The sequence below is a fragment of the Amia ocellicauda genome, chromosome 7, assembly GCF_036373705.1.
Source record: "Amia ocellicauda isolate fAmiCal2 chromosome 7, fAmiCal2.hap1, whole genome shotgun sequence".
NCBI lineage: Eukaryota > Metazoa > Chordata > Actinopteri > Amiiformes > Amiidae > Amia > Amia ocellicauda.
In genome coordinates, this window is record NC_089856.1 from 34,460,067 (window position 1) to 34,481,076 (window position 21,010).

The following is a 21,010-nucleotide window of genomic DNA, read 5'->3' on the forward strand; positions in this document are numbered from 1 at the left end:
ACCAAAGCAAAATCTGTTTTATGTTAATATGTAAATACTGCAAAAATCCTGAAGCAGCTGAAAATAATTACATCAGTAAAAAACACAGAAATGCAGGATTGTAATCAGTCACACAAGACGTACATTCACTCAGTATTCATTGGGATGAGCAGCGAGATATCGTGAGTTTAGATCTCCGATATAAAGGGCAGTAATGGTTTGACAGCCCTATCATTCAAGAAGTGGAAAGGAAGATTTAAAAGAGCCTACAAATAGAAAGCTTCTATCTGCCATTAGATGTCTTTCTGGAAAAGCAAATAACCACTGTGTCGTGTCTTTAACCTGCATGTATTGCATCCATTAGGACATACTTAAGATTTATTTGTAATTGTTGCATAATTAGTTTACCTATGTTAGCACACAGCTGTGTTTGAGATGGCGAAACCAAAGGTGAAATCCAAGGCTTTAAAAAAGCAAACATAAATGTATGTTTGTAAATTTACTTTAACATACTTTCCCCTTTTCATCTGAAATTGTGGTAAAATACAAAACTGCTTGTGTAAACTAATAAAATCAGCACAACATTTAATTAAAAAAGCATGTTCTGGTAGGGCCCTGTGTTCTGGGTATTATAACATAAGACACACATGAAGACCAAAAGTGACTGTTAGTCAATTGCTCTTTCTAAAGCTATATATTCATCAGTTCCTTCCACTGACTCACAGCCTGTAGACCAAAATTAACATATTTAATTCCATCCACAGTAGATTAGGATCAGTATATACAGTGGCTATAGGAAGTATTCAACAACCTTGGACTTATTTTGAAAGAGGCTAATTTCATATAATGGACAAAAATAAGCAGCATAGTTACATTTATATTTTACATATTTTATACATTTATATCTTGCTAGAAAATAGATATACTTATAGACATAGAACTATGATTTCCAGTCAAGACAGCTGCTAAACACTATTGTTATCAGGAGTTTACATCCACAGCCACAGACCGTGAGACAGAAATGAGCAGAGCCATATGGATACCTCAGAATCAGGGACTTATGTTACAGATCATATATGAATAAGTAATTTTTTTCTGGTTTGTTTTAACCTCCTATTTAAGTCAACTGCCCGGGCTTACACACACGTAGCCCCTGCAGGCTGAGTGTGTCTCTCACCGGAGCACCAGTTTAATTAAAAAGTGTATGTTTCTTTATTGGTTGTGGCTGTTTTAATTAGGAGTCTCCTGTGTCTAACATCATCATGTCTAATACTATAAATGCCATGCACTACCGCATTGCCACTCCCAGATGTTTCAAACAGCATTGTTTCCTCAGAGTGTGATGCTGTTAAGAGGCCACAAACACAATTCTTGCCGAACCCAGGCAAAATGTGGAAATGGAGCAAGGGGTAATGATTGTAATCTTCAACGCTCAGATCGTTTTATGGAGAGTGACTGAAAAGGCACAAGTGGCAAAACAAGCGATCAAGGTGAGTCAAGATGTACCAAGTACCACCAGCTCCTCCGACAAAGGTTTTCAGAGGCAGTAAGAAAAACTGAGGAACCAGGAGTGAGATTGTCCTGTCAATGTTAGAGTCATTGTTTACTCTCCGGACTGGCTTACTTTCCCATTTACCCCACATCTGTGTGCAATCTGGACTCTTTCTCCGTGTACTAAAAAAAGCAAATTTAAATTGAAAACATTACAGTATTTTAATGGTGCTAAGAAACGTTGCAGGTTAGTCCTTTCACAAAGGAGACATTTCATTGTAATTATTCTTTTTCATGTGGGGAAAAAAAGGCTTCTCATGGGCAGATATCACATACATATACAGACACTGACTACAAACCACCACTGAGTAATTTCTCTTTGTAGCAGAGACACATGCGTCTGCCCCACTCCAGAGGGTTACCAGTTCAGGTCTGGGGATGATAAATAATCGGGGTGAAGATTAATGGTTAACATGAGTCTTCCTTTTCTCAGTCTGTTGTTTTGGCCTGTTGAATGGAAACTACTGCTGGAAGCACGACTTCGCTACCCAACCCTACCCTCTGAGAATGGGAGCACAGCAGGAAAGCAAATGTTAATAGTAATCTAGAATGAGTTGTATATGTTCAAATTGCAACAGTATGAAACCATGAAAATAAGTTGATTTCCTTTGATGGAATTCACGCAGGCTGTTTCTTTATTTTTCCCACTTAATAGGAAATGTATAAACCTGTGCATCTTTAGTGAAATACTTAATTAAATACAATAAAAAAACTGAGGTGAAAACTATGGTACCAATATTTTCATTCACACATATCATTTCAACACTACGGCCTGATGCACTCAGTTCACCGATTCTGATTTGTTCACCTTGCCGTTCCTGTAGGAATCACAGTGCCGTTCCTGCAGGGATCATACTACAATGCTACCTGACCTTGTGTTTAGAGCCTGGCTGGTCAAACTTGTCACACATGCCAGCAGCAGCTGGGCTTGACGTCTGCTGGCAGCCACTTAGAAAAAGATGCGGGAGTTCATGCTGAAGAATGTGAAAGTGAAAGAACAGCAATCTGACAAGCAGCCCGTCTATTATAGAAACCTCTAAACTCTCCTTCCTGCATTACATTCACAAGGAGAATCCACTGAGAGATCACAGATCTAGACAAAAATGGCAGCTTCAGAAACATTATCCCTTTAGTTTAACGTGGTTGTAGGAAAAATACATTTATTATTATTATTATTATTATTATTATTATTATTATTATTATTATTATTATTATGTCCCTGTACTCTCTTCCTCATTTCTTAAGAGTTATTGTCTTTGTTACAGCTGTAATGACTTGTATACATTTTTAAATCTGCTTCTATTGATTTAATGTGATCATTAAAATGTAAACAGCTTGTAAGATTATATAAAGCTATGCATGTTGCTCTACTGCATACCAAGTGAACTTGGAGACATGCCAGTTGTATGTTGTCTCAACTTTATATGTAAACGTATGCTAATCACGTTGTTTGTCCATGGTTTGTTTGTTAACGGTTGATTTTAGCTACTTTCACACAAACAAACTAAAAATTAGCCAATGTCTTGTAAAAATCTGCCATCCTGTTCTAATATTCACATCGTGTTTACTTTGTATTTCTCATACTGTGGTTAGAACTGGATGTAATTGAATAGGACCATGCATAGCTCTGAACCGAGGCACAGATGCAGAGATTTGCACTGTACAGAAAGCAGGTGCTATAGTTTAAATCAGACACCGCTGCACTTCACTGCAGAAGCATCTTTAATATTTATAGGGAGATACATGACCTTTAAATGTTGCATTAGAAATTTAAACTATTACCCAAATAAATTATCTGGTGTTCGTAACAAAATTTGTATTCTATTCTAAATTTCAAAATCTCAGCCAATATTTTCACTTGGGTCTCTGCTCCCCACTCCACATTATGCACACCGCACAAGCACACACCAAACAGACCAAGTAAAAAGCAATTACCTAAGGGTGATTAAGCAATTCAGTAATTTGGTGCACTGGCTCCCATTTTATTGAAAACTCCCTGATATGCATGGCACAATCTCGGCACCTACAGCACGAGGTGATCTTGGGAATCCGGTATTTTAAGTGATTAGGCTCTTAAACGAAATCCATTTCCTGACCTGATTGGTTTTGAAACAAAGTACATTTACTGGCGCCCAAAGAAAAACTAAGCATCAACCACAAGCGACTGCAAGAGCTGACCTGGATTGCTACTGACCTTATGTGGTTCCCTCCCATTCCTGAAACCTACAGGTGTGCCCATGTGTCCTGTATCCACCAAGCTGTCCTCAGGAGAAAGCAAACAAGCGTTTACTGTCACTACTGGGGCTTCAGAAGGCAGTGTGCAGAGACATAATAGTGATTTCCTTTCTATTTCTCATTCAATACTATGATTGTCTTGTGCCCACACACCTTTCTACACTGCAAAGTAATCATTTTTTCCAGCCAACACATTAAGTCGCATGCTGACGATTGTTTCCATTGAAAGCCTTTGAACTAGACCATTGAGCCATTGTAGTTTTTTTTCCCTGTATGTGCACACCACATAGCTACCCAAAACCCTCGTCCAAATGCTAACATGCAGTGAACTGTCACCAGCAGTTTGCAAACTTAGATAAGCTTCATTGTTTCTTGTTCGCAATTCGTGAAATACATTCGAGATGGTGGCAGATTGCAACACTAAATCTTCCTAATGTGCTAAGAATGCTATCACTTTTATTTAACAAGAAAAGAAAGATAGCACTTTATTTATTTATTAATCCATTCGAAATGCTCCTAGTTTACAACATAGTTAGAGAGTCATGTCATCCAGAGGGGGGAATAAACAAGCACCATCGTGATCAAGGGTTGGACTGCTGAGAAGAGGATTACCTCAGAAACGTCTATTGAAACAAGCTTGTCCATAATGTGGAATTAACATGTTACACTTTCAACATAACCATCATTTTAAACATGCCATCACAAGCCATGACCTGGTAATCCTAAAAAATAGATTAAAGGTAATTTAAGGTGTCAGAAGCCCCTAGAGCCCACACTCTGGGTATCCTCTACTTATCTCCCTTTACTGAGCCTCTACAATGGCAATGGTCTCTACAACGATTAGGAGACGAGTACAGAACTAAAATACAAACAATTGTGTGGTGAGGAGACACTCTGCAGTAAATCATCATGGGAAATGTATTATTAATAATAGTAATAGCAGCTGAAGTCCTTCAATCAATTTGTCATTTATAATTTAGTTACATTGTTTTAGTCATTTTTTTAATTGTATTTGGCACTCAGTAACATTGCACTGTTATGTGCAGCTGAGTCAGTGTTGCCAGAAAGTTGGTCTGATATCCAAAACTGGATGAGTCATACATTTCTACAGTTAACTGTTAACGCAACTGAGATGATGTGCATTGGACTTCAGCGGCGTTTAAACTCTTGGTGTTACAACAGTGTTGCAACTCGGTGGCTTTTGTTTCAAACACAGCCTTTTGGTCAGGAATCCAGGTGTTATTTTTTACACAGACTGCAAGGGCCACGTTTGTGATACAATTCCAGTCTTTAAACTGAGAACTGTTGTTCCTATTAGACTTTATTGGGACACTATCTACAGCAGAAACTTTTTGGTACATTAAGGTTGGATCGTTGTTTAATTGCAAAAGCCCCAAACAATTCAAAGTCCTACAGTCAGAATAAGAAAGATCACATAAAAAACCCTTTTTAGTCAAATCACTATTGCCTCTCAGTAAATCACAGAATAGACTACTTAGAATTTGCCCACATTCAACAACTTTCATACGTCTGGACCTTGATCTTGGGTGAGATGCATTCAAAAATATCCCTGGGCTTAGACCTTTACATGCTATGTACATTTCTCACATTTGTACAAATGTAATGCAGTAAAATAGAGAAGCGGGTAGCCAATGAATTGCTCAGAGTGCGGACAACCATCTTTCTGTGAGTAAAGTCTTAAAACCACATTCGTTTGTGATATCACGTATTTCTCAGCAAAACCTCAAGTCACAGGATGTGCATTACCTGAACATGTAGTAACCCAAACAAGCTGACATTTTGTTTCCAAAGCAGTAATGGGCCTATTTTATTCCATTTCAAAATTACGAAGCATTGCGTACTGTTTTTACACAATATCAATGAGCCGAATAATACTCAATTAACACAAATCCTTTATTAGGTGTCTATCTCAGTTTGTAAGCTTTAATCTTTAATCAATTCCTTTCTTTGTGAATTCTAGAAGGGGAGGGACTTTGATTTTGTGAATCTATGGGAATTAGAAGCATACACATATTAACAAGATATGCAAAAATAAGAATATAAATATCAAAATGAATCCTCTTAGATATAGCCATCTGTTTATGTTTAAATTTGGAAGAGAGCAAATCAAATAAAAATATCAAACACAAATAAATAATAGAACAGACTGGTGAGAGCTTTTCTCTTCCTGTGAAAGTGGGGCATTGATACAGGCAGGCAGTGGTATACATATATACAATTCTGTTTACAGCATTACTGAAGGTTCAGATTGGTCTCTGTGGAGCTGGCAGATGTGTAATACCAGAAACCCTGCCTTTGTGAAGAGAACTGATTAAACACATATAAACAAAGGGAATCTAGTGTGTGTGTGTGTGTGTGGGGGGGGGGGGGGTATAAAGACTTGCAAATGGCTTCATACAAATTAAATGCCATGGCTACAAAGTGAACTAAACAATCTTTCATCTACTTCTTCTTCTTCTTCTGGTTTTATTGTATAATTCCCCCACACTGATTGTTCACTGACCTGTAATGTATATTTTAAAACAAAAGACAATGCTCATGTTTTACTAGTGTCCAAACTAAGCAAGACAAACTAAAGAACTGAAATGTGTGCACTTCTATTGCCATCTAGTGACCAGTGCCAAAATAACATGCCTGAGATTTCAGCTGCAAACCAGGATCTTCTCTGCTAGAAAGAGGGTCTACACAGGATTGACATTTATATGTTTACTGATAATAAAGGAAATCTTCTGTATCTTACTTTTGTAAAATGTGTCATCTGTATCTAACCAGCAATTTCATAGAAAGTCTGAAGTAACAACACATTCAGGAGAGCAACAGAAATTGCTTTGTGTTGAACTATGCTGCTGAATGCAACACATACATAGACAAAGTCTCTAAATCTCTGAAATAAATAATACTAATGGTAAAATTAAGATTCCAGACTGTTGGAACAAAACTGTACAATAAAGACATTGTTAGAGCTCCTTGTCTTATTCAATTTATATATATATATATATAAGACCAAATAAACACTGCATAACAAGTTACAGTACAAGTTACAGTACACCACAGGAGAGAAACTAACAACTTGGATTTTAAACTACACATCTGTGTAATATTGGGTAACCTTAAGGGGGCGCCAAACACCAGTGCTACAAAAGATCATCAAAGTAGATTAATGTTTATCTGCGGAAAAGTGAGGGATTCAGTCAACGTAGGCAGCGAGAAGATGTCAAGAATTTCCGTTCACAGTCCTACGAGGGCCGTCGTTCCCTCTTCAGGGCAGAGAAGCAGAGGAGGGGGGAAAAAAAAGGAAATGTTTGAAATCAGTGAGATGAAGCAACAAAATAAAAAACAGGACTCACTTCCCATAACCTCTGTACCATATCACCCAGAGGGGGAAGTAGCTGAGTGATTGCTTTAAAAAAAAGTCAACAAACTAAAAAAGAAAAATCTCTGTGAGAAGTGAGAATTCTATGAGAAGCTGCTTCTGTTGCTGCTGCTAACATTATTATTGTTGACTGTGCAAATCCTAAATGATTAGAAATCAAAAATCCTGTCACAACCAAAAAGAAGAAGTGCTGGTGAAATAAAAGTTCCAGTAAATTGTCATGTATTCAGGTAGGAGGAGTGAGTTTTAAGTGGCAATGGCTGTTTGGCCCAAGATAGATTTTTGCCTTAGTGTGACTGTAAAGATAACATTCTCTCAGCTTTAAGGTTTTCGAGTTATTTATAAAACCTTTATCCGAGAATGTAAGCATGAAGCTGAGGAACAGAGGGACGACGGGCCAAGCTTTTATTATTACAACCAAGACTCGAGCTTAGTTTGTCGACAGCGTGTCTCCAGAATAAGCAAGGGCACCGTGAATGAAGATATGGCTTCTCAGTGGAATCCTATTGTCTCAGCAAGTACAATAGATAATTACCTTGCTCTTCAGCTAAAGTAGAAAATAAAAAATAAAAAATACTGCTACACTTTCGTTTCTTTTTAAAGCATAATTGGAAGCAGATGCTAAGGAAACCGAGGCCGGGCTGCAGACCTTACTGATTAAAATATAGTTCTTCAGCTCAAAACTGTGAAAGGGAGGAGCAGGCCTTGGAAACAACCCTTCTGCCGTCGTTGCAATATTTTCCTTTGAGCCTCTCCACTTAAAAGCCTTTTGAGCTGTGTCATTTTATTGTGTCAGTTCATGAATCTAATGCAGACTATTTCACAGAGACGTCTGCCAGTAACCTGATCCCAAGCGCAGCGATATTTTACTTTATATTTATTTATTTACTTTCAAATCCCAAAGGATTTTAATCTCCCCAGAAGTGTACTTCAGCTCATATACAGTACAGAGAGAAAAGTATATGAATTTCTAGTCAGTATTTCATATTCTACTGGGTATTCTCTCGGCCTCCCTGCCTCCTGCATATATGTGCACCACACAATGCACATGACAGCCAAGATAGATTACACAGCTGCAACTGAAGACTTTTCCTTCTGTTTTGCTGTTGTTTTTTTACAGACACAGTTAAGCCCACTCACTCACATGCCATGTTCCAGAATCAATTCACGATGTAACGTAGACATTTTGCAAAGCTACAGTTAAAATAAACCCCACTGAATATGTTGTCTTACTTAACTATGTGTATAATGCTTTCTTTATTATTATCCTGTTGTTTTGTTTTCCACTTTGTTGAGCTAAGGCCCCCTTAGGCATTTATCAAGGTCTGTCTGCTGTTAGTGCCAGTCAGTTTGTGGTCTTGGTGAGCTGGAGGTATTGAGGTGAATACAAGAAAAGGTACAAGCATCGGCCTTGTTCCACATTCATAACTGCAAACATGGCATTTCATGGCTGGCTGGTTTGAACACAGTGCTAATAGCAGCAGCATCTGGGTTTAGGATCCCTGTCCACTCTTATGTACTAAGCAACTGTCTGGAGACCATGTGGCATTATTGCATCTTCCTCAATCAGTGGATCGACAAGGGGGAAGAGAAATATTTTTAGAATTCAGAGAAAGAAGTGCTTTAGCCATGCTTGTTCATGAAAATGCTTTTCTACCTTTTCAGCAAACACTCAGGCTATTGGTTTTGATTGGTTTCTCGTTTGTTCACTAGACACCGACAAATGCTTTGTCTCTGGTTCGCCGAACGTGCCATTCAACTACATAAAGTAGCGAATCCACCTTCAAGGACTGTACACGGCCTGCCCATATTCCACACGGCTTCAGCATGGACCCCAGCTTCAACATGTTTCGGCGTTCGAATAGTTGAATCCTGATCAGTCCATCTGTATGAGATCATCGATGACAGGAAAGCTCAGAAACGCGTGGTTACAAAAACAAATGTAGTGAGCAGAGTCATGATTCTTTACTCAGAAGATTTATGTCTCTTAATGCTTCTGATACATTACTAATTTATAAATGAGGAACAATGCCTGGGGAAGAATAGGATCCAACAGATGGTACTTTACTAGCATGCGTAATAAAACCAGTGTTATACCACAGCATACTTGTTTTGGTATATGAGGGGTTATGCAATTTCCCTTGGTTTTTAATCCATTAGCGAAATAGCAGGTGAAAACAAGCTAAGTCAAAAATATAGGCTGTCATGTTCTGTTCAGTGAAGTTTCACAGGGTAGATATTAGGAAGATTCACATTATTCCATTCGATAGCAACGTGTTTCGGTGGTAACTTGTGAGTTTAATAAACAAACTGGATCATAGCCTACCACAACCTTACAGTCAACCTCAAGGTGGAAAAATGAACTGTGAATAGACTTGCTTCAGCTGTGTGCAAATCAAGAGTTCGTTCCTTATTCATTAACTCCTTAATTTTTATTCTTTACCAACCTCATAACAAAACTCATGACATTCCTCATTCTATTCCTCAGTTTACGTGTCAGAAGCTGATGTTACTCTTAAAAGACTCTCCTTTACATACACTGCAGCCGCTATATTGCATCACCTCACTCGAGCAAAGTGATTTCCTATTATTATGATAATGAAATTAAATGCTAAAATAAAGAGAAGGGAGGGAGCTCAAGGATGATGTGACATTGGGTGGAATTTGTGCGCTGCCATCAATGAAAAATGAGGTGGCACCGCACAGGGGCTGCACTCGTGAATTCTGCACACGTCAGAGAGAAATGGGAGGGACGAGAACAGCCTTCTGCTCTGGAATGCCTTTAGCACTACTGTTTCCCGGAACTGAGGAATTCAGTCTGGGGGCTCCTTGACTATGACTATACTATATTAATAACATGTATCGCTCTATTAATTGTATACATTCACAATTGATTGCACTATATGCGTGTGTGTGTGTGTGTGTGTGTGTGTGTGTGTGTGTGTGTGTGCGTGTGTGTGGGTGGGGGTGGGCGGTGATGGGGTGGTATGATTGTTTCCTGATCCAATTGGTGGTAAAGTAAATCTGTTGGAGATCAATAATTATTGCTGCCCAAGCCGTCTGTTATTTTTGCAATCCATGTTCTAACGCACACACTCCCTAACAGATGTCAGCACAGCCTGCAGAGTTCCAGGTCATGTATGCACGTGTGTGTGTGTGTGTGGGTGTGAATGTGTGTGTAACCACGTCATTCTGTGAGGCAGCTTACTTTCCTTTAGACCCCTAATGTAGGAGTCAGGATTATCCCTGCTCTGTGGTGACAACTTCAGGGCACAAGTGGCTGATCTGGCAGCTGTAGACTCTGAACACAGTGCTCCCCTGCCACGCTTGTTTTGGGTGACGGTCAAAGAAGCAGTTAAGGCGAGCGACCTACAACCTCACTACCTTCTCCTTCCAGGGTTAGACCTGTCTAATTCTTGGCCAAACAACGTAATCCTCTAAATCTCACTCAAGCAGCTTCAGGAGATTTTCAAACACTGGGATTTGTCTGAGAGGTACAACAGTCTTAGCTGTGTAAGATAACATTTCCTACACCCTCCAATTTCAAGTGATCCTATGAAGAACATGGTGAAGAGAGTATGGGAAATGACTTGCACCTGTCCTTCTAAACGTCCTCGATCCTGGGACTGCATTTCTGTCATGTTCAGACCCTGCGTCTTCTGCCAAATAAGCAGTCTCTCATACAAAAGGTAACAAATGTAGTTCTGATTAACAGCCAAAGGAAGTCAAAAGACAGCAAGCTCTAAGTGAGTTAATGTCAGGGCTAAAAATGCCCCCTTCAGAGTCAAAACCACATGCATTCACTCGGACACACGGCACAGAAGGCCTGTCGGAGACTGAGCCAGCTTCACTCTCTTCACCCTGAAAACAGGAATTGCACAGATGGAAAAGTAATAATAATAAAATCAGTAGGTCACACCGAATTGTGATGTGCACAAGATTTCTTATGTGTTTCTTTTTTGTGTGTGTGTGTGGTCAATTCAGATATTTAAAAAATATGTTTTCGTTTATTAAATCAACGAGTTCAACTACTGCTGTTTATTTCCACCGAACAAATGCAACAATCAGTAAACCCATGAAAAATAAATTATTTGATCTTGGATTTGAGTTAATGTATTCAATCTGAATGAATTCAAAAACTAACTGTAATGACAATGGAATGTACCATGTGCGGGGGAAACTAGGGGCCAGGCTGTTCACTGGATGACAATCCTGTATGTGTGTCTGTAGCCATAGCTGGGATAGGAAATGCCTACAGCTTGATAAAGGGAGGATAATGTTGACACACAACATTCGGGTTAATGGTCCCATTGGTGCTTTTCATAGATTCTGATAAAAGGTTGGCAGCTGATAAGGAGGAATATTGGAATGAGTATAAAGATGTACCTGGGGTTCGCCAGAAACGAGCGCTCGTCTAGGGAGTGAGATATCCATCACTGTTTGAGAGGGGGCTGTCACACATTAGAGGATAAAAAAGTGTTGTATCTGAGCTTTGTGGTCGAGAGAATATCGGGGAGGGGGTCTGCCGATGGGGGATTTAAAAATGTTTCCGTGATGAGATTTCAGGCTGGCGGTGTACTTTAAAGTTCATTATGAGCTGAGCTCTGAAAATATAAAGAAATACTGGGATGTTCCAAGTGCTTTCATTGCAACTATCCTCTGAAGGGTTTTGCTTATTTTTTTAAACAATTCCAAATGATCACATAAAGTACGTTGTGGAAAAATGTAATGAATCATGTCCAATTAATGTTGGGATTTGGCATACACTTTCTAACCCGTAAAAGGGATAACATTTTTAAAAATGCAGCCTCATAATAAATCACATGTTCAAGATGCTATTTGGACTTGGCAATACAAAGATCTACAGCCACAACAACTAGCCGTCGCAATCCTAGGAGAAAAATATGACGGTCGATAATTCATCTGATTTAGTACACAACCAAATAAGCTCTAATTAAACATGTACGGATGTGAAGTTAAATGCATGGAGAAATAAGCTTAAAGTGGAGGACTAGTAACACAGGAAAAGCAAACAAGAAAAAAAAAGGCTTGATGAAACGATCATAAACATCCAACTGGCTTGTGAGAAACGGAGTGCTGCACTTCCTCTGTCTTAAGAATCCAGATTTTATGAGTGATTTTTGGGCCAGTGCCACTTGCACATCCCCATGCACTTCTAAGTTCTCATCCTGCTCCCCGCTGAGCTCAAAGTCAAGGAGACACTTGCTGGTTCCCAGCTCACAGGCTGCGCCGTCACAGAGCCACAGACTGCCACTCAAATCCAGTCAGAAAGGGGGCAGGGGACAAGACACCAGCAGCGAAGAGGGTGACATGTAGAGAGACAGGAAGAGCTTGAGTTACAGAATAAAGCACAGCAGCCAAAGCAGAGAAATGGAGAGAACATGGAAGAGAGAGAGACAGGGGGAATTAGTGTGAAAGGCAGAAGGAGGGAGTGCTTGGTGTTCGGCCAGGCCCAGCTGCCTCCCAGCAGAGGTCGGGCTGTGTTGTAAGAATGAGGGACGGCAGCCAAGGACAGCAAAGACAGCAGGGCCTCAACTTCACCCTCCCTCCACTGGGGAGCACCAGCACTGCAGCAGGTGACTTGAACAACTGCTTAAAGCCGGGGCCACCTTACTCCCACATCCACTGAACACATACAGGGATATTCATCTTTTTTTCTGTTCTTATGTGTTTCACACTATGCTTATTGACAGTGTCAGTGTCAGAAAGATCACAACAAAATAGTAATTCATATACTAAGTAACAACATTTCAGCAGAGATCATTAGGAGGCTGAAAACCTATTATTATATTAGGAAATTGAGCGTGATGGCGGCTAAAACATGTAATAGATGAGTGCCAGTGGCCACTTTCCTAATTACAGAGAGGATTATATGCCTTTCATGCTGTTTCCACTGTTACATAAGGCCCTCTCCAGAAGAATGTTACATAAGAGATCGCGGGAACGTAAGTAATTTCACGCATATTATAAATATATGAGGCAGGGCTTCATACATCTTCCAACTTCATTTAGTTATCTAAATATTTGTCTCGGCCTTCTGTGTTTCAGCATTGTTTGCAAATTCACCATGGGTTGTTGCAGCACTATTAGCTGTCGGTTTAAATTGTATGATTCAAATTGTAAAAAATCTAGCCACATTTTATCACTAACGTGTACCTGATGAAATGTCTTGTACTAAAGAATGTAAACATGTAATTGAGTGGGGGGGGGATAAAACTGCTTTGGGACACTGCCACTTACTTCACATTCACACATCCCACAATCACACCTTCACACCAGACTTCCACCATTTAACATCAAAAGAACACAGTGTTTGTTTTTTTGACAATAATGAAAACCGTACCTGCGATTACTGCCCAGAAAAAACAGCAATTTAACAACAGTGTTCATCTGAGGATTACAGATTTGGCCTGTGTTCCAGTTATATAAATTGTATCTAATAACCTTTTCTTATGTGCATAAGCAGCATCAGCAGAGAGCAGAGACTACAGATAATACAGAAACCCAAAAGCAACATTACTTCCGACCTCCTACTGCAAGATGTCAGATGCAATACTGCCAAAGTTTGGTTTGATATATCACAATGAAGCAATGGTAAAATAGTTCAAAGCAGGCAGCCTACAGGAGAAGAACAGTGCACAGATGTAAAATCTTAGCCACTGACTTTTGCAAAGAAAAACCTCAGACACTCATTATCTTAAATCAGAAGTGATAAAGTCACATAAATTAAGCACTCTGTGGTCAGCAGCCTTCAACGCTGCTGCTGCTAGCATGTCTGCCATTTTTGTCTGCTGCTCCTTCTCAATTGGTGAAACATTAATTTAATCTGACTACACAATTCCGAAATTAACATACACCACTGTCTAATAACATGCCAAAATTAGTAGTATTCCCCTTCATTATTGGGAAACAATTAACTGAAATCGGTTGATATCGGAAATCAGTGATTTCTTCAGTGTGTAGCACCAAAAACAGATAGTCTGGTTGGGTATATTGGAGTATGTATAAGCGATGGCTTCATTTTCTCCTGCCATGAGTACTATTAAAGTCTGGAGCTACACCCCCACTCCAAGCCTTCAGACACACATTCATCTTCAGTCACAGCTGACATGCCCAGAGACAGCTGTCAACTATTATTAATTGTCAGGCGAGACAAATGCGAAGCCTCTAACATTATTATTTTCTCATCACTGTTGCCATTTTACTGCGCAGCTTACTTGTGTTTCACACTTCGCAAACATTGACCCAATTCTGGGATTTTTTGTTTTGTTGGTCACTGTGCAGTATAAAACAATTACAAAATATACACAATTTTAATTGGTTGACGCAAAATATAAAATAGGACCTCTAGTATGGGGCATGAGCTAAATATTTCTGACAAAATTCTGTAAGCTACACAATATTATTATTATTTATTTTTATTTTATTTTTATTATTATTAAATGAACAAGCATTGTTTAAATCATGTATAGTGTGCACACCCTAACACAAGAGACCATGTCTATTATGATAATATCTGGCACAGAATTGTTTCATGTCTCCAGAGATGGGAGGAACACTGATAAAGGCTCAGATTAAAAAGATCATCCTTAGTCTTGGAGAAATACGTAATTACTTGTGATGTCTGACCGAATTACCCTACATTCCAACTACCCTAGCTAATGAGAGTCTTGTGATTTCTCTCTCTAAGGTTCTCTGACAGTGATCGTCAATGTTTATTAAAAGGGACAGGCTGTAGCACACATACCCCACATTTGCTGTAGTGGTTTGCAGTGTTATTCCTATCCATTGGGGCTGTCAAATGAAAAAAAACAGGGGTTGCCATCCCAAAACGTACACGTATCAGAACAATTGAATTGCTCAACATTGTCCAATCTAATCTGTAAATGCAAAATGATCTCCTGCCTCTGGGGGGAAACAAAAGTGAGTTCAGACAAAATATTCTCTCCTCCGTCTTCACACACAAGGTGAAAAAGCCAAGTGAGTGCTTTAACACCCATCTCTATTCCATATAGCAAAACATAAATTAACAGGTCAGGCTTTGTGGTAGTCATTACATTTTATACAAAAACAAAACATTTAGATAAATACGTAGACTTTAGAATAATATGCTTCTTCACGAACTTGCATGTGGGAAAATAATTAAAAGGGAAAGTGATTGCTTAAAATAAAAGAAAAAGAAAAAACAACCAAAACGTTTGAACGCCAAAAAAAATGTAAGCAAACATTTTCAAAGCTAAGAGGAGAAAACGTAGAAGGTGTTAATCTGGGAGGAAATGCAATAAAACCATTGGTTTCCTGCTTTGCTCTTGTTCATATACATCAGGCTGTAGAGATAGATTAACAGATTCAGCTAATTTCTCTGAAATACATGCCTTACAAGTTACATCCCTCTTTGTTGTATCCAAACAAGCCATTTCAAAAGTAAGTTAAACCTTATGGTAATACTGAACTTCCTCACTCTTGTGAATTAATTTAGAAACAAAACTATACATTGCAAAACATGAACAGTACATGAAGATATTTCACAAATCAAATACATCACATCTGTAGTGTATCCGCTTTACAACCCTGCTACAATCTAAACTAGCTGCATCCTTTTAGCATCAGACTGTGGACAGGTTGTAGCTATTTTTGTGCCCTTGAATTACACACAGTCACTATTATTTATTTATTGGCAAAAAGTCATATTTTACCACTCATTGCCTTTTGCTCCATGTTTGAATTTAAAGCATGCGAACTATAAACATAGCTTGTTATGCTCATCTATATATAAAACAAATTTAGCAGGTTCAGCTTGTCTGACTAGAATTGGTATTATTTAATTAGCAAAGAAAGAAAAAAAAAAATATATATATATATCTATATATATCTATATATATATATATATATATATATATATATATATATACTTTTTTCTCCTGACGTATACCATTACTTTCTCTTTAACCAGGAACATGTCAGCATATGAACAAGACTAAGAATTCAACATCTCACTATTGACATATAAAGAGAGAAACATCCCCCACACAATATGTGCACACACTAACGTTACACTCCATTTAGCATTGAAACTGCAATCTCCTTCTGCTGCTTTTCTATTTTCCCATTCTGATGATCAGCACAACCAACCATTATTTCATCTCATTTTTTTGGCAGTTTTATTGTAAAAGATTACATGTAATCTACTTAGGATTTAAGACTTAGATCTGGTCCCCTATAGAGATTTTCCACACTGCAGAAAAATGCATCCTTGAAGAACAACAATTAACCCTGTACTGTAGCTTTGAAATAGTTGGTTGTTTATGGGTCAAAAAACACAGTTGTTTTTAAATGAATGTGCTGTTCTTGAAGAGAGCTAGAAATTCCCACACCTGGCAGGAGAAAGTGTTTAAATACCACAGAAAAAGTGGACATCGTTTTCCCTAATCGTTTAATGATAGTTTATTCTGTTCTTAATAATTGTATTCAGTTGAACTAATATACTTACAGGGAATAATCGGTGACTAATTTATCCTTAATAGCATTGGTATCAGTGAACATTATCTTAGTGTTGATTATTAACTTCCCAAGTATTGAAATTTCTCCCTGACATTGGGGTTTTGATGAAAACCATCTCTGACTGGACTGGGTGGATGTACCTGGGAAAGTCAGCTTTAGAAATGTAGAGAGTAAGACACTGAATGGCTTACTGGCGCTGACCCTTCTCTGACACACACTTGCCCTGAAGCAGTGGAAAATTGATTCTTTAATGGCCCGAACGCTTTAGTTGCTGCCTTATCCTTCATGTTTTTTTTACACTGAAGTCTCTGAGTAATGATATTGTTCTTCATTCCTTACAGTTCTTGTTTTTAATCGTTTTACCTTACTTCCCTTGCCTGCTATTTAGACTCCCGGAGTAATGTCTGTTTAAGATGGTGGGCTACACAGAGCGCCATCAAAACATACCTCATATTCGAGCCACATGGGTCTTTTCTCTGTGCCAAAGAAAACGGCAAATTGGTTATCAATGGTCATAGGACTGCCTCGTTACTAAACACTGCTATCAATAACGTATGTCTTCAGTTTGCAGGCATGCACTGAGGAATTAAAGAGTTTAGCTGCTGATAAACAACTCTGGAATTCTGTAGCCTGGTCGACTGGAGAAGTGTATGTCAGAATGTCAGAACAATCTCTCCGTGCAATCAGATTAAACACGAGACTGTAGTGTGTAATCTCCTGGGATTATACAGCCGTCTTCAATGGAATGCAAGAGCAGTAACATTCAGGATGAAAGTCTGGCTTCTTGACAGCTGTACAGCAAAGCAAGTTTTAAGGCAAGTCCTGATAGCACTTCACTCTCAGTCGGACCTATGGTAGTTTTAGCAGGTGCACTCACTCACAATTTAAAGCTCTTTTTTCTCAGGGTCTCAGGGATGAATAGTTTTAATATACAAACGGCAATTAAGAGCTACCATTAATTCTTCGTAACATTTCTAACGTACAGGAGCTCATTTTATTGTATATTTTCAAAAGAGTTTTTGCATGGCTTTTATGCATCAACGATTGCAGTTAAATGAAGCAAGTACAACTGAGAGGAAATCAATAATACTGCATTGTATAAAGGGCTCCAAAATAAGATTTTCATGCAGATAATTCTCAACAGCATTGAACGAACACAATAACTGGTGTGTGATGGTGGAAAGACAATGTCAGGAAGTTTGTAACATCTTCCAAGTATTAAAGGTTACACAACTTTAAACGCCTGTGATTTTATTGAAACCAAGACGGTTTCTCAACTCCTTCGCAGTATGATTTCTGCGTATTGTATTTTTCCTAGCTTAGTTTCAGTTTTACTAATGATGACCCCCCTTTGCTTTTACATCAGCAAGGAGAATCTTTCGCTGGCAGGAATGTGTAATTATAACTGCACTGGCGGAAACCCCCCAACAATATGTGCCACCAGCTTTAGTCTCGAAATACAGGACAGACAAAAACACACCTCATTAGGAGACATCAGGACCGTGCAAAACAAAACCACAAAACTGGTGCATTTTTCCTTCTCATTATAAAAGAACAGGTGAACTGTTGTGTCAATAAACATTAATAATGGATAGAGATGAACTTGCTGAAAACAACCCAATATCTTCACAACAGAAATATCTGGATAAAGCGCTGTTAGCAATACCTGTCTGCAGGAAAAGAGGAAACAAATGCCAAATGATGATATGCTATTACTCTGTTATCCTTAAGCAAACAATTCAGGATGTGCGCATGTCTCACCCCTCAGTTAGTTTGCAGAGGCAAGATTTTAACACTGACCTGGTTTCCCTTCCTCTGGGCTCAGCAATGCAACAATAATTTACAGACAGGTCACAGGTTACTATTTTTAGTGCACAATGCCAGCGGTGAGTGCATTACTGTGCCTTCGCTGGCAGCCACAGTCGGTGGTGGTGCCGTATGGAAGTTGGACTGTTACATTAAGCTTTTTCTTGTTTTTACTTAACCCAAGGTGGGTGTTTTTTTGTTTTACACTGACTTCCATATGCTTCTGGCAGTTTTTGAGGTGAACATCAAGGCTGGATGTGTGCTCTGTGCTGAATTCATCTAACATATCAGCACTGCAAATCCACACATTAGATGCCGATGCTTATGAACGAGCAATATATGAGACTAGCATGAACAAATATTGCAGTGGACAAAATATGGTGTGAATGGCAACAGACTGTGTTTAGTGTTCTGCCTAAGTACAGCATTAATGCCTTGGCCTCTGACCAGAATTGGCTTTGGTGTTTCAACAGGAGGACAGAGTAAATCTGGGATTGCCTGGATTTGCAGGTTCACAAAAATGCGATTTTATTGGCTGCCTGGGTGTACACAACCTGGCTCACAATTCCTCCTATCACCAGCAAAGCTGCCTGGGTAATGTACAAGTGGTGTGTACATGTCCAACCCAATGAACCTTCAATGCATTGCTTACTTTCTCTTGAAGACACATAATTTTCATTTGGCAATTATTTTTAGTGAGAAAACAAACACAAAAAAAGAGTTGTAAATATGAGCTCTGAAGTCAACGTTATAAAGACGACAGGATACGTCAACATGTCCCCTGCAGGCTCCCGTACTTTGGAAATGCGTGTCACATTGACCTACATATTATGCATTATAGTACAGTAGATTACATCACTGCGGGTGCATGGAAAAAATCTCAATCATATTACTCTCCAACACATGCATGTACTGCAGGGAGATAAGATGTGTGCGTCTCTACATCAGTTTCAGGGTAATTGTATTTCAAAGGCAGTCAGCTTTCAATTTAAAAAAGTCAACTGTTAAAGAGGGGCCCAGTCAAGCAAAGTACATCATTGCAGGGTTGAAACATAGGGTCTGTAAAATATGTTTCTGGGAATAAAGGTGTAAACTGCAAGTGAACAGTGAGAACAGCACAGCATCACACCTCTGAGTCTGTCAGATAACATCTTCAGACGTCATGCCCTTGATGTCTCATGCTATAGAGGATGAAACACATTGCCTAGGTTGACCTCAGCAGTAGAGAGGCTGGTATAAAAATACTTTTAGGTACTATAGATACCATCTGCACTTTCTCCGAACAACATCAATTTTTAGATACATACGGTAGTGACGTGCTGTCAGTGACCTTTTATGGCTTAACACAAGATATATATCATCAGCCAATGCCCATAAATCACAGAGAGAGGCTGGGGGAGGTGAAACAGGTGTGTTCTTCAAAAGGAACCAAAAAGGTACACTGCCAACCTAGAACTCGCAGCGTTGTGTGGCACTGGCCTCTCCACTTTCATCTTTCAATTCAGCGTCTGAATTGACCACCTGTCTGCTGATCTGAAACCAGGCTCTGTGGTTTTCAGACCAGAGAGAAAACAAAAGTCACATCTGCCCAGGAGGATCGTTGCTTTGGGGGAAAACAAGGAACAGCAGGCGGGCTTTGTGAAAGATCCTCCCAGAGGAAGAGGAGACATCGTTGCACACGTTGGGGGGGGACAGATATAATGGGCGGCTTTAGAAATGTTTTGGATCCCTGGAACATTCTCTTGTAGGACGGCAGTATTGCCATGGGCTCTGATGTCGGGACTAGAATGCTAAGAAGCCATGTCATATAAACAAAAAAGGGGGAAAAAATTGTGCCCTCGGCCTACAGCCTTAATTATTCATATAATTTGAGCTCTATCAGTGTGCTGTGACAGATGCAGATCATTTCCCCCCAAGCAGAAGTATCTTTCCAAGTCAACTTGCTGCAGTGACCTGAATGGATCAGGGGCACCATCTCAGTCAAGAGTCCAGCTGTACACCTGATTTGTAGAGATGGGGAGCAGAAAGCGTACTGTACTGAGAGATTGAGCTCTTTGTGTTTTAGCCCAAGAACCAGGGGGGCCTAGACAAACAGGCACATTACCAAGTGGTCACAATGATACTTGGCGGCTTCTCAAGCTGAAGCCTACTGGAATACTGGAAAGGACAGTAGGAGCTGATTAAAATTCGAACCGAGTGAGGCTGTTTATAAAGAGTTGAAAATGTGAAATTCATAACCAAAAACAAAGCAAAAGAACAACAACCCAGAGACCAGGCTGTGCTAAACGTTTCAGACTAGTATGCTGTCATCACTACAATGAAGTGGCTTGACATTTGTGATTCTATATGATGTTCAAAGATGTTACTTTTTACTTTTTGTTAGAGCACTGTACCATTAACACAGCACAGAAATGTAAGTAAACAGCAGTTGACTCTGTGGGGACTGTTCCAGAAACATACGAAAAGATAGAGTTCTGAGTAGAGAGCAAGGAGACCCTGAGACCAAAGGCATGATGGACAAAG

General features: G+C 39.2%; 1 protein-coding gene across 1 annotated transcript in view; it reads right to left on the reverse strand.

Annotated features, from left to right (window-relative positions):
* dock10 (dedicator of cytokinesis 10) overlaps window positions 1-21,010 on the reverse strand; it is a 91,407-nt gene that overhangs the window by 66,962 nt on the left and 3,435 nt on the right. The window lies entirely within an intron of this gene.